The following is a 15,404-nucleotide window of genomic DNA, read 5'->3' as shown; positions in this document are numbered from 1 at the left end:
ATGTAGGTAAAGTACAGTAGGAATGAAGTACACACCTTCGGGCACATGCACATGTATGAGAACAGATTGTATGTTGTATGAATAACTAGAACTCACTCAGCGTAGCTGACTTTTAGTATGCACGCAGGTGAGTAAAATGAGGATGATCGCTTGAGGGCAGGCACATTGCATGGACTTGAAGAAGCTGGCATCTCAAGGAAATGTTATGTTATTTTAAAGACAATATTTTATGTTTAAATGTTGTGAATGCCTGTTAAGACAAGAATGGATGGTTATGTAATATTATGGTTTGAATGTTTTAATATTCAACGAATGTTTTTATTAACTCTGATATTATGAACTGTATTTATGAGTAAATCCAACGTCCAATGTAGGGCACCGGAGACGGGGCCTTACAAGTTGGTATCAGAGCAAAGTTCGAGAGATTTAAGCATCCTACATACTTAGACTCGAACAGAGAATGGGATTAAAGTAAGAAAAGAAAGAAGATGCCAGTACGAGAATGCCATGTGTCACTCAAGCAAGCTAAGTAAAGGTAAAGTATGCGATTAAATTCATATGTAAATAGAATGATGAATGAATGTTTGCGTAATTGCTAAATAAAGAATGTATGAATGCTAGCTTAATTTCTAGGGATAGGAGTATATGATGATATGAACTGTTTGATTGTCTAATTGTTATAAGTAGAACTAGCACAAGTGGACTCACAAAGGGAAGTGTATAGGACACGGAGAGTAACGTGATCAACTAATCACAACTGGCCACTGTTATTACCTGTTAGCCTTACTATCCTTGTACTAAATGGTTCCTTAAGTGATGGCATTTGTGTATCCTTATAGAATACGATAGCTGGAGCTAAGAAAGTTGCTGGAAGAGGAGGACGTACATGACTTCGTGGTAGGCCACGCGTTGTCCGAGAACCGTTAGTAGAATCAGCTACTAATGCTGAGGGAGAATGAAGTGCAGCCGGTGGGAATCCGAGTAACAAAGAATGGTATCAACTTGACCCTTTTGTTCAAGCTGCCATTGCTCAGGCGGGTAGCAGCTGCTGCAAAGAACTGGAATCCTGAAAAGACTGCTGAGAAGTCTGGAGAAAAGAGTAAGAAAGATGATGAGAAGGAGAAGGAGGAATCGAGTGTGGTTAAATCGGTAAAGGTTGATGATAGGAGAAGGGGTCGAGGTGGGTGCAACTACAAGTCGTTCAAAGGCTGTGATCCACCACAGCTAACTAGCTTGGGAAATGCAATCGTTACTCTCCAATGGATAACCGCGATGGACAAGATTATCCGAATCAGCGAATGCCGTCCCGACCAAGCTGTGGGTTATGCTACCCAATCTTTCGGAGAGGAAGCAATGTATTGGTGGGAGTCGGTTGAGCAGAGGAAGAGTCGAGAAGAGATCAAGGCCTTGAGATGGGAGGATCTGAAGGAGTTAGTGATGAAGCGATTCTGTGCTGATGCTGAGGTAGAAAGGGTTGAGACGAAGTTTCTGAGTCTGAAAGCGGGAAAGATGACACACCGTGAATACACCACTGAGTTCAACCGCCTGTCAAGGTTGGTGCCAGACTTGGTGAATACTGAGGCCAAGTGGATCAAGTGTTATCTTCGGGGACTGCCGCAAAATGTTTGCGTCTTGGTTAAGACTGGTAGATCGGGCACTTTTGATTCTGCTGTAGGGCTGGAAGAAATGGTGTATGATGATTTGTCAACAGATGATGTGGTGGTGGAAGAGAAGAAAGATAAGAAGTGGGTCGCTCCTGCTAAACGACCAGGTACTCAGTTGTGGAACCCTAAGAATAAGCAGTCGAGAGTTTGGGAGAAGAGGTCGTGTAAGACCTGCGGAAAGATGCACGGTGGTGAGTGCAAGTGGAGTAGGAGTTCTGATGTTTGTCCCAAATGTGGAAAGGCTCATGGTGGGGAATGCAGTATGGGGTCTAATGCGTGTTATAAGTGTGGGAAGGTGGGACATTATGCTAATGAGTGCAGTGCAAAGCCATCATGTTACAAATGTGGCAAGACAGGCCATATGGCAAGGGAGTGCACCGATGGTGAGGTTGGAGGAAGTGGAAAGAAGGATGCTGATCAAGCTAGGCCGAGGACTAGAGCCTACATGCTGACCCAGGAACAAGCTAGACAGATTCCTGATGTTGTGACTGGTACGTTCTTAGTAAACGGTATCTCTGCTTCAGTATTATTTGATTCAGGTGCGAATAGAAGTTTCGTAGCTACGACATTTAGTAAACTAGCTAAAATGAAATGTTGCCGAGTGTCTGAAACCTTCATGGTAGAAACTGCTAGTGACACCTCTGTGAAAATAATGAAAATGGTTAAGAATTGTAAGATAGAATTAGAGGGACATGAGTTCCCTGTTACTTTGTATGTTATGACCTTAGGAGGGTTCGATGTAGTCTTGGGAATGGATTAGTTGTCTGAATACGAAGCTGAGATAGTGTGTAAGAGTAGGAAAAAAAAGTTAAAGTCCTTGGATGGCAGTGCGGTGATGGTTTATAGTGATAAGGAAAGTTCAGGGCTTAACATCATTTCGATGATAAAGGCCGAAGGGTTATTACGACGAGGGTGTGGTGCCTACCTGGCGTATGTTGTCAACGCTACGGCCGAGACAAAAGAAATGAAAGATGTTCCTATCGTGCGCGACTACCCAGAAGTATTCCCTGAGGATCTTCCGGGGTTGCCACCAGAGCGTGAGATAGAATTCCAGATAGATTTAATACCAGGAGCCCAGCCCGTCGCGAAAGCACCTTACCATCTAGCGATGTCTGAAATGAAAGAATTGATGTCCCAACTGCAAGAACTCCTCGACAAAGGTTTCATAAAACCAAGTGTTTCCCCATGGGGCGGGCCAATGTTGTTCGTGAAGAAGAAGGATGGAAGTATGAGAATGTGCATAGACTATCGCGAGTTGAATAAGCTTACGATAAAGAATAGATATCCTTTGCCAAGGATTGATGATCTGTTTGACCAACTGCAAGGTTCAAGTTGGTTCTCACGAATAGATCTTAGATTGGGGTATCATCAATTGAAGGTGAAAGAGGCAGACATCCCTAAAACAGTGTTTTGGACGCGGTACGGACACTACGAGTTCCTCATAATGTCATTCAGTCTAACAAATGCTTCTGCAGCATTTATGGATATGATGAATAGGGTGTGTCGGCCAATTTTGGATAAGTCAGTTATTGTCTTCATCGATGACATATTGATTTATTCAAAAAGCGAGTCTGATCATGTCGAACATCTAAGGGAAGTATTGGAGACTCTAAAGAAAGAGAAGTTGTATGCTAAGTTTTCGAAATGCGCATTCTGGTTGCGAGAAATGCAATTCCTAGGTCACGTGATCAATCATGAAGGGATTACCGTGGACCCAGCTAAGATTAAGGCGATAACGAATTAGAAGACTCCACAGAATCCGACTGATATACGAAGCTTCCTAGGGTTAGCTGGCTACTATAGGAGATTCATCGAAGGTTTCTCCAAGATAGCCGCACCATTGAGCGGTATGACCCGAAAGTAGATAGTATTCAGTTGGGATAAGTTTCAAGAAGAGGCTTTTCAGGAGTTAAAGAAAAGACTCACGCAAGCTCCAATCCTTGCTTTGCCCGATGGTGATGAGGATTTGGTTGTTTGTACTGATGATTCGCATCGCGGCTTAGGTTGTGTGTTGATGCAACGAGGAAAAGTGATAGCATACGCGTCTCGACAGTTGAAGGTCCATGAGAGTACTTATCTGACGCATGATTTAGAGCTAGCGACTGTAGTGCACGCTCTTAAGATATGGAGGCATTACCTGTATGGTACTAAGTGTACCATTTACACAAGTCATAAGAGTTTAAAGTACTTCTTCGAGCAGAAAGAACTGAACATGAGGCAGAGAAGGTGATTAGAGTTGATAAAGGATTATGACTGTGACGTTATATACTATCTTGGTAAAGCTAATGTGGTCGCTGACGCGCTAAGTCGTAAGAATAAGGAAGTCATCGCAACAGTTAAGTCATACCAGTTGATTATGAATTCAAGTCTCTTTGAAGAAATCATCAAAGTGCAGTCAGAGGTGCTGGTAGACGAGGGGCTAGCAAAGAAAGAAAGGATTTTTGGTCAGCAAGACGAGTTGATAGAAAACACGCATGGTATTAAGACTAGGTTTGACCGTATGTGGATTCCATGCCATGGAGATCTCAGAGGTCGAATCCTAGACGAAGCCCATAAGTCAAGGTATTCGATTCATCCAGGAACTACTAAGATGCATCAAGATTTGAAAAGAGACTATTGGTGGCCAGGAATGAAGAATGATGTGGTAGATTATGTCAGTAAGTGCTTAACTTGTTTACAAGTCAAAGCAGAACATCAGAAGCCTTGTAGAAAGATACAACCTTTGGAGGTACCAGAATGGAAATGGGAACACATCACCATGGATTTCATAACTAAGCTACCTCGTACAGCTAAGCATCATGATATCATCTGGGTGATTGTGGACCGTTTGACCAAAAGTGCTCACTTTCTGCCCATACAAGAGGCTATCTCGTCAGAAACGTTAGCCAGCTTGTTCATTAAAGAGGTTGTATCTAAGCATGGAGTACCGTTATCGATCGTGTCAGATAAAGATACTCGTTTTACTTTGAGGTTTTGGAAGAACTTCCACGAAGCCATGGGAACGAGATTGAACATCAGTACGGCGTATCATCCTCAAACAGATGGACAGTCTAAAAGGACAATCCAAACCCTTGAGGATATGCTACGTGCTTGTGTTTTAGAATTTGGAGGAAGTTGGGATGATCATCTGCATCTGGCAGAGTTCTCTTATAACAACTACCATTCAAGTATTGGTATGCCACCGTTTGAGATGCTTTACGGTAGACGATGTAGAACCCCAGTATGTTGGGGGGGGGGAGGTTGGTCAGAAGGATATGGGAAGTTTAGAAGTTGTGCAGGAAACTTCTACAAAGTTTGATCAGATTAAAGCAAGAATGTAAGCTGCTCAAGATCGTCAGAAGTCGTATGCTGATAAGCGGCAACGACCGATTGAGTTTAACGTTGGCGACAATGTGATGCTCAAAGTCTCGCCCTAGAAAGGAATCATTCGTTTCAGGAAGAGAGGAAAGTTGAGTCCGAGGTACATTGGACCGTTTAAGATTATTGAATATGTGAGAGAAGTAGCTTACAAGCTAGATTTGCCAGAAGAGTTGGAAGGAATTCACTCTACATTTCATGTCTCTCATCTGAGAAAATGTCTAGCCTATGACACGTCTCATGTGCCATTAATGGACATTGAGGTATATGAACAGTTGAACTACATTGAGCAACCAATCGAGATAGTGGATCGCAAGGAAAAGCAACTCCGACACAAGGTCATACCCTTAGTGAAAGTGATATGGAAACATCGCAAAGGATCGGACGCTACATGGGAAGCAGAGAATGAGATGCGCAAATTTATCCAAATTTGTTTATGTAATAGTTAGGTTTCGGGGACGAAACCTCTTTAAGGAAGGAAGACTTGTAACATCCCGTCTTTCGAGTTTCGTTTAATAAATGAAATACGAGTTATTATGAGTTGGGTTAGTGTTGGGTTAAATGGATATGGGTTATGGACTTGGGTTATGAAAGAAAGAGGAAAAGACCATGGGCTTAAGCCCATGATCCATAATTATATAAACCATAAATCACCCATTTAATTCATTTTCACACATATTCCATACACCTCCCAAAACACACACTTAGCTCTCTCTCATGTTGCTCTCTCTCTCTCTCTAGCCGAAATCACCAAGGAAAAACCGATCCTGATCCAAGGTAATGATAGTATTATGTTGTATGAGCTTAAACCCGTTAGATATGGTCACGAAATGACGAGCCGGCATCATTAAACCGTTTAAGTCACGAGATCCGAGTGGAATCGGGTATAAACCGAACCTAAGATGATCTTAGTGGGTCACCCTAGCTCAGATATGGATCGAACGGGGCGAAAAATGGTGAAAAACGAGTCAAAACTCGTTTTTCCGGCGACAGCGCCAGAAAAGTTATACAAGGTTAAAGGATGTCAGAGAATGTTCTGACATTCTCTGACCTAACCCTAATTCGTTAACGGGGAGTTAACGAATTAGAGGTAATTCGCTAACGGGAATTTAACAAATTAAAGGAGATTCGCTAGCTGGTTCGTCTAAGGGAGCATAATGAACTAGCTACGGTTCGTGTTCAATTCGCTAAGGAGATAAGATAACGAATCACTCTTGATTTGTGATAGTCAGTTCGCTAAAGGAGATAATGAATTAAAAGACCAATTCTTTACGCGATTGATTCGTTATATGGACCGATTCGTCAAAAGGATCAGTTCGTTAAGGGGTCTAATTCATTTAATAACCAGTTCGTTAAAGGGTTCAATTCATTACAGAAACCAGTTCGCTAAGATAAGCCAATTCGTTAGGAACCAGTAACGAACTAGAAGTTTGAGTTAATGATAGAACAGCCCTTGAATTGAAAGAAGAATGAGATAATTACACAATAACCATTGGACTTTGATAATATATGAAAGATACCTTTAAAGGTTATCAGGAAACGATTAACTAATCGGTAATGATCCAATAAAGTAAAACCAACTTAGATACGTGAGATTAATTAAGTAGACGATAAGAGGAACTAGAGTCGTATTTAATATATGTATGATTATGCAGTTAGTCGTGCTCAGCTCAGGAAAGGATTAACTATAACCGGTGAACGTATTCGCGTTCAGGTGAGTTTCTAGCCCCACTTCCTTGTTATGTTTTCGGGGCTGTGTGCATACACGATGTGATAGTTAATACACTTACCTTAAGTGGTAAGTGTATGCCTTGTATGATTCATGTATGATGATTGCTTGACGGTGCGTGAACGATCATCGGGTATTGCATGTCTCGTCAAGTGGTAGTTAAAGATATGATTAAAATGTATGATGTATGAACGATGTATGTATGAATATAAATGATGTATGAATAATGTGTGTATGATATGTTGATGGTATGTGAACGCTCTTCGGAGATTGCACGTATTGTCAAGGAAAGCATGTAAGTACAGGTATGGTATAGTTGCATGAAATAAAGGGACCAGACCCTAATAATATCTGTGAGAATAGGGACCAGGCCCTAATAATATATGTGAGGATAGGGACCAGACCCTAATAATGGACCAGACCCTAATAATATCTGTGAGGATAGGGACCAGACCCTAATAATATCTGTGAGGATATGGACCAGACTTCTGTGATGGTAGGGACCAGACCCTAATAATATCTGTGATGTTGGGGACCAGGCCCTTATGATATCTGTGAGGTTATAGGGCGGAAAGCTCTTTAAATAGTATGGATAGATATGTAGGTAAAGTACAGCAGAAATGAAGTACACACCTTCGGGCACGTGTACATGTGTGAGAACAGATTGTATGTTGTATGATTAACTAGAACTCACTCAGCTTAGCTGACTTTTAGTATGCACGCAAGTAAGTAAAATGAGGATGATCGCTTGAGGGGAGGCAAATGGCATGGACTTGAAGAAGCTGGCATCTCAAGGAAATGTTATTTTATTTTAATGACAATATTTTATGTTTAAATGTTGTGAATGCCTGTTAAGACAAGAATGGATGGTTATGTAATATTATGGTTTGAATGTTTTAATATTCCGCGAATGTTTTTATCAACTCTGATATTATGAACTGCGTTTATGAGTAAATCTAACGTCTAATGTAGGGCACCGGAGACGGGCCCTTACAGATATTAATAGCACTTTCAAATGATTCCTCTTGGAGACGACCTTACTTACCCGTACTTGTTATAGGTATTTAAGTTTTATAAATACTTGTTTTTTTTTATTTGAGCACTTGGATTTGAGCACGCAATCTACATCAAAAGGTATTAGCTATCCATGTTTGTTTATTGTAAACTAGCTTTAGAACCCGTGTGATACACGGGATGCTGAAAAGGGATACAATTAAGCTACAAAAATTAAATGATAAACTTAAAAAAGCAAACCTATACTTTTATCAAGTTTAATGATTTTATAATTTCAAATTATATTTTCTAATGAAATATTCATACGAATATATGGCGTAATCTCACACAATATCTTCGTAATCACAAAAAAGATGCACACGTTGATTTTATAAGTTGTAATTATATTTTTTTAATGGAATAACGAATTCTAACAAAAAATGATAAGATGTTTCATTGCGGATGACATAAAAAGATCATAAATAAAATTAGCGTGAATAAAACACGCTTTTGTATTACAATTTCGAAAGAAAATGATGAAAATTTCATGGAACCATGGAGATTGAATAAATACGTGAGAATAAAACTATTATTCATTTATAATTTCTTTTTGTCTTTATCATCTTAGACCTATAAATATTGTTCATTGAATTTTACCACATTCATCTCATACACTCAAAAGTGTACATAAATTTATTTAATAATAAAAACAAAAGATGGATCTGATTTTAATAGAGATATAAATATTTTAATTATATTATTATAGATACCAGCATATTTTTAATCCCCTGTGATTTAGGTAATTAGTTATTTGATTATAGAATAAATTAATATGTTTTGATGTTAATAGAAAAATATAGTTTGAGCGAGAAATTTATGTTAGGAATAAATATCCAAGTGTGTGTCCATAGGTTTTTTTAAAAAAATAGGTAGATTAATCATTGGGATTTCATATATATATTCCTATTATTCAGATTTTACACAATTTTATCAAACAAAGAAATGAGAAATGTAAAAATTGCCAATGAGTTGGTGGTCTAGTAGTAAGAGATAGATGATGCTAGACTATCGCTATCTAGTAAAAACAATATTAAACAGTGTCCTAATCACCTTAAACTAGTCAGGGTAAGTAGTGTGTCGAACCACGAGGAGTATGTGGTTAATGTAATGTGTAACTAGTTCCTAACATTATGAAGTATGCAGTTCTGAGTGCTGATCACACTAGCAAAGAATTAGTTTTAAACTCAAACAAGAAAATTAAGCAATGTTCAAGCAATCAACAAAGACAAATCACACTCAAGGTTCAAGCATGTAACAAAACAGTAATATCATGTTCACTTAACAGGTTAATTGTCAATATCAATGCAGGTTGGCTAACTAGTTAAACCTTAGGCATCAACAATCGCTATCACACGACACTAGTTATCAAACGGTCCCTGCCAGTGTGACTCAATTAAGAGCAATTGTATGCTTCATCACTAATCAAACCTAAACTGATTGAATTCACAATAATGCCAAACATCAATACTCGTAGATAAATAATTAACAATTACAATTAGTTGTTCTTAAAACATGAGAAAAACTGTAAAAAATACAATACTCTACATCCCGGGTATGACTCGAAGAGAATTAGCCTCTCATGGTAGTCATTAGATCTTTAATTGATAATTAGAACTCGTTAGGCATCGATCAAATAATGATTAGTGGTGTTTCCTAGCCCCAAAAATGTCCTAAAACGGTAGAGAGAAGTAAAAAAAAAAAGAGTTAGGGTTTATTATTGCTTTTAATACCCTAAAAACCTCGTAAGTTCGCGTCACATATCATCACCCGACGTAAGCTACGCCGGGCATAGAACTGTTTTAAAAGTGCTTAATGTCAGGTCCTTGAGTAAACTACGCCCAGGCCCAGGGTAAGCTACGCTACGACTTGAAATTTCATTTTTTTTGTTTCCCATCCAACGCTTGTATAACTTGCTTAGACTCAAGTTCTATCATTGAACAGAAATGGAGTTTATCTCATCGCACTGTCGTGTATTCGTGCGAGTGTTCAGTGGCCGTCGGCCCTATGTGAGGGTTTTCCTCTATTCAGAGGCGAGTGTATTACGATATGCTGAAATTTGTGAATAGTATATTTGAAGGATTCGTTGGCGCTAAAGAAAAATAAAAAATTAAAAGTAGTGAGTTAATAATATTATTTTATCACCAAAGATAAAGGGGAAAAAAAGGAAATGTTTTGTGAACAGGGTATGGGTGATACCTGCACCTACCAGTACATCAAACTTCTCTCTGGAATTGGATCAACAGAACAGAACAGAACAGAACAGAACAGGACGGAACAGATGGCTCTGTGTAACACTCCAACCATCCTTTTTTTACCTCCATCCTCTTTCTCTTTGCAATTCCCTTATAACAACTTCAATCTCCGACGACGAATGCCTCCGGCCACAGTAATCGCTAAGAATTCAACTGATGCCTCCGTTACAAAATTCGTCACGTTTTTGGGGAAAGGTGGCTCCGGCAAAACCTTTTCCGCCGCTCAGGTTCGCTTTTTAATTAGCAACAAAACATATATGTTACATTACACCAAACCAAATTAAGATAAGTTGAAAACTCGCAGCATTACGCAATGGCCGGGCTCAAAACATGTTTGGTCATACACTCACAAGATCCCACTGCGGATTATATACTTAAACTGTAACATTGGAACAACTCCTGTTACTTGCAATGATAATCTTTCGGCTGTTAGATTGGAAACCACAAAAGTAAGTTCTGTTTCTTGTTCTTGGGTTGATCATTGTGTACTGATAAAGTGTGTTTGATGATCGATATTAGTTGATTCTCGAGCCACTTAGTAAACTGAAGCAGGCCGATGCACGTCTCAACTTGACACAAGGACTCCTTGCAGGGGTGGGTATGTGACTATTATTAATGTCTTCATTGTGGATATAATAAAAGCTTTGATTCTTATACATTTTTAACCTATAAATTGACCATAATTTGTATTAATGAAACGTTTTTGGATCATTCATGAAAATGTAAAGCAAAAAATCATTGAACATCATGGTTGGTGTCTTTTGTATAGAGGTGTAAACGAGCCGAGCTGAGCCTATGCTAGTTTAATATATATTAATTAGTTTGTATAAATTTATAATTATTTTTTACATGTATTTGAATTTTAATTTTTGTATATGACATAATATGTGTTATCTAGTTATTTTTATCATAAAATTATATGTAATAATAAAATTATAGGATATATTTTTTTAAATATATGTTATGTAAAAATTATTTTACAAATTTGCTAGTTAGGATCGCGAGCCAGCTTGAGATCGATAAGTGAAGCTTAGGCTTGTTCTTAAACCCATTTCATTTTTATTTGTTAAACTATCTTTTTTTTATGGCTCAAGCTCAGGCTCGAGCTCGTTTAAGCTTGGCTCAATTCGAGCATTTAGCTAGCTGATGACGAGTAGCCCACTGCTCAAAAGGCTTGTATCTAAATGAGCCAAGTTGGCTCAGCTTGTGGCTTGTACCACTACTTTTGTTCCAAAATGCTCATTTTTGGTTTTTGTTTTGTTTCGCTTTTTTTTTACAATTAACAATGGTTTGTTTGTTACAAAAGTCAAATATGATGTTTTGAAAAGTCAATTATTATTTTTAAATAGTTACAAGGTTGACCTAAATGACGTTTAATGCACCATTTTTGAGTAGGTGGTAGGAGAAGAGCTCGGTGTGCTTCCGGGAATGGATACAATATTATCCGCCTTGGAACTTGAAAAACTTGTCGGGTTTTAAAGAATAAGACTCAAAAGAATAATCCAAAATACGATTTTGATGTAATTGTTTATGATGGTTTAAGCACTGAAGAAACAATAAGGTTAATAGGTGCAACCGGGAAATCAAGGTTATGCATCTCTCTCTCCCTCTTTCTAATATGTATATGTACATATAATCAGGAGTACAAACGAGCCTAGACGAGCCCGAGCTTGACTCGCTCGAGCTTGGCTCGTTTAACTTACTAGAAATCGAGTTCGGATTCTTTTCGAGCTCTATTTTTAAAGCTCAGGCTCGTGAGTAGTTTTTCAAGCTTGAGGTCATCTCAGGCTCGGCTCGTTTGTTCTTTATTAATTGTTTTTTATATTTATTTTAGTTTATAACATAATAGACGGAATTACAAATATTGTCCTTTATGTTTGTACTGAATTTCATTGTTTGTCCTTTATATTTCAATTTGATCTGTTTTATTTTTTACGTTTCCAAATCCAACATCGTTTGTCCTTTATATTTTATCATAACTTAATACATCATAAAAAATTATTATTCAAGGATATATTTAATATATTAAATAAATATTGTTTATATAAAGTCTAGTTTAGGCTCCACTCGGTTTTTTATTAGTTAATTTTTTATACTTATATTAGTTAATATTTTTATATATAACAATATGTATATGTTTTTGTCATAATTTAATACATCATAATATTTATTTTATATATATATATACATACATATATATATATATATATATATATATTTAATATAAATCAAAATTTTATAAATAATAGTCTCATTTAGGCTCGTGAACCAGCTCCGGTTTGGCTCGTGATCTAGCTCCAGTTCGGCTCGTTTTTTATTTGTTAATTAATCTATATATATTAATTTTAGTTATAGTTTTTATACATAACATAGTATATTTATTGTTTACTTATTTTTATCACAGTTTTATACATAATATTTTTTTATATAAATATTAAAACATATATATATTTAATATATAATTACATGTGTAAAAGTTATATAAATAATAGCCTTCTTTAGGCTCGTGTGCCAGCTCGAGCTCGATAAGTAAAATCTCTGGCTTGGGCTCATTTACTGAACAAGCTTATTCTTAGGCTCGAGCACCTATGAGCCTGACTCGATTTGAGCTTTTAGCGAGCTGATCTCTAGTAGCTCACGAGCGGCTTGGCTCGTTTACATCCCTACATATAATGATGATATATAATCATATTTCTGTTATCAGATTGTATTTGAAATACATGTGGTTATTGGCTGAAAAGACGGATTTTGGACGGTTGGCCGGCCCATCACTATTGAGACTTGCGGATGAGTCGTTAAATGCAGGGACTTATGGTTCTGGTTATAATGGACAGCTTAGTGAGGAAATTTGGGACAAATTAGAGCATACATTAGAGGTATCACATTTTCATTTTTTGATTAGACATTCCCCAAAATAGCCCTGTTAGATGTAGCAACTAGGGATAATTTCATGCCCTACAAAACTTATCAGATATCATATATATCAAAACCATTTTTTAAGTATCATATATATAAACGAAAGTTTTAAAATCTAGTATATATCTTAAACCAAATTCTAAATTTTAACATATTTATAAAAGTATAAAAACGAGGAAAGAATACCAGTATAAAAGATTGAGTTAAAAAAAATAAAAATCAAATTTTAAAGCTTTAAGTAAACTAAGGGTAAAATGGTCGTCTCATATATTGTTTTCATGAAATATATTAAAAATGGATATATATATATATATAATATTTAGAATTTGGTTTACTACATGATATCTGACAATTTATGTGAGGATAGATATGACATATTAAAAAATTGATCTTGATATATATGATATTTAAAAAGTTTCTAAGGATATATATGTAACTGTCGTAAAGTTTTATTTTTTTTTCTTGGGGTCACATACCGGTCTCTAAATAAAAAAAAAAAGTAATCTTTATTTATTTGTGATGCAGAATGGGTCATCTTTCATTACAAATCCCGATCTATTCGGGTGCTATCTCATGATGAATATAAACGACCCAATGTCATTAAATGCAGCATTACGTTACTGGGGTTGTGCTGTTCAAGCCGGTGCACTCGTTTCCGGTGCATTCGGCATATCACATTCAAGTTATGACCACCAACATGTCGAAACTACCAAAACTAAATTTTCGCCCTTGCCTTTTGCATCTTTTACCCCTATTTCATTTACACCCCCTTTGAATTGGAGAGATATAATGCACAATGAAAATTCTAAGGATGCACAAGAGCTTCTTTTAAGAACCGGTTTAAACGAGCATACGCAGTCCGTGACGTTTGATCCCGTTAACAAAACCGTGACACTTCTCATGCCTGGTTTTGACAAGTCGGAAATCAAGTTGTATCAAGTAAGTAAATATAAAACTTGTGTAATTTTGAAAGTCAAACTTTGTTTGTTTGACTCTTTGACTATCAAATCATGGTTGTCGTTTGAAAATGTAAATCCGTAATATAAACCTAACTTTATGAACAATACGATGATCAACATAAGCATGCTCGTGTTTGTTCATTTAATTTTAGCCTAACAAGTGATCAAACACGAACAATTAAATGAATGATGGTTAATTTGTTCGTGTTCGTTCGTTAAAAATGAACATGTCCGTGTTTGTTTATATTCGTTCGTTAATAGTAAAAATAAACGGTTCACAAACATAATTGAATATAGAAGAACGGACATAACTGAATATAACTCTGCAGACCATCAATGCATTGGGCCTAAAAAATGTAATAAAACTTCACTAAACTGTAATGGGTGATATTTTAATGTCATAAACTTGACTAAATTATAACGCAGGGCCGGCCTTGGGGTGAGGCAAGGTGGTCGACGGCCATAGGCCCGACACCCGCTAGGCCCGGAATTTTTTTTTATAATTATATTGTATTTTTATGAAATACAATATGTATATTTAATGTTTAAACCTAATTACATAATCAATAGTTTGGTTTAGTGGTAAAGGATATTACTCCTAACCAAAAGGTTATGGGTTCAAGTCCCATTTGACACATGTTTAATCCTTTTTTTATACAAAAGTTTTTACACAACCCAAATTATAATAAAGTAAACCCATATATAAAATTTAAATTGTTTAAACCCAACAAAATACTTTTTTTACTTAAGGCCCAAAAAAATTTTCGCCTTCGGCCCAAATTTTTTTTTGCTTTCTCGGAGCCGGCCCTGTTATAACGGACCTAAAAAATTAGGTGATTACATAACAAATGTAAACGTACGATCACGAACATAAATGTACAAACTATAAGCGAGGCATTTGTTCATGTTTTTGCGATTATTAAATAAATGAACTTCCAGCTGAACGGCTCATAAACAATTCACTTAACATTCAGTTCGTTTACCGGCCTAATCTCAGATTATTGTGTTGATTTTAAGTCAAAATTTGTTTGTTTGACTTTTATTGAATCGTTGCAGTATAGGGGAGGATCAGAGTTATTGATTGAAGCCGGGGATCAAAGACGGGTTGTGTTTTTACCATCTCAGATTCAAGGGAAGGTTGGGGGTGCTAAATTTATAGACCGAAAGCTTATAATAACAATGCGGTAGTTAACTATTGTTGTTGTTAGGGTGAGGGGGTGGTTCCATTTTCCTCACACACCACATCCAATGGTGGTGTGCCACATCACCAACCCCAAATCCATCACATGTGATGGATTTTAGTAGGGGTGGTGGTGTGGTGTGATGGATTTTAGTTTTTTTTTTAATAAATACTAAAATAATAATATCCTAATTAGGGTGGTGCATGGTGGGACCCACCACCAATTTCACACTATCTTCAACATGCTACCACCGTCCTCACCTTTCCTCACAATTCTCAACCCATCGTCGTCCC

General features: G+C 37.0%; 1 pseudogene across 1 annotated transcript; it reads left to right on the top strand.

The window, feature by feature from the left end:
• The first annotated feature begins 942 nt into the window (after nucleotides 1-942).
• LOC143548258 (ATPase GET3D, chloroplastic-like) lies at nucleotides 943-15,133 on the top strand (annotated as a pseudogene). The gene is made up of 7 exons (XR_013137923.1): nucleotides 943-1,149; nucleotides 10,360-10,504; nucleotides 10,575-10,649; nucleotides 11,451-11,643; nucleotides 12,760-12,931; nucleotides 13,497-13,910; nucleotides 14,987-15,133. The product of XR_013137923.1 is annotated as an ATPase GET3D, chloroplastic-like (transcript).
• Nucleotides 15,134-15,404: the final 271 nt, after the last annotated feature.

This window comes from Bidens hawaiensis, unplaced genomic scaffold (genome assembly GCF_021521415.1).
Source record: "Bidens hawaiensis isolate Kalapana, Puna unplaced genomic scaffold, B.hawaiensis_p1.1 tig00014982_1, whole genome shotgun sequence".
NCBI lineage: Eukaryota > Viridiplantae > Streptophyta > Magnoliopsida > Asterales > Asteraceae > Bidens > Bidens hawaiensis.
Note: the sequence above shows the minus strand (reverse complement) of the source record. Positions and strands in the feature narration are given on the sequence as shown.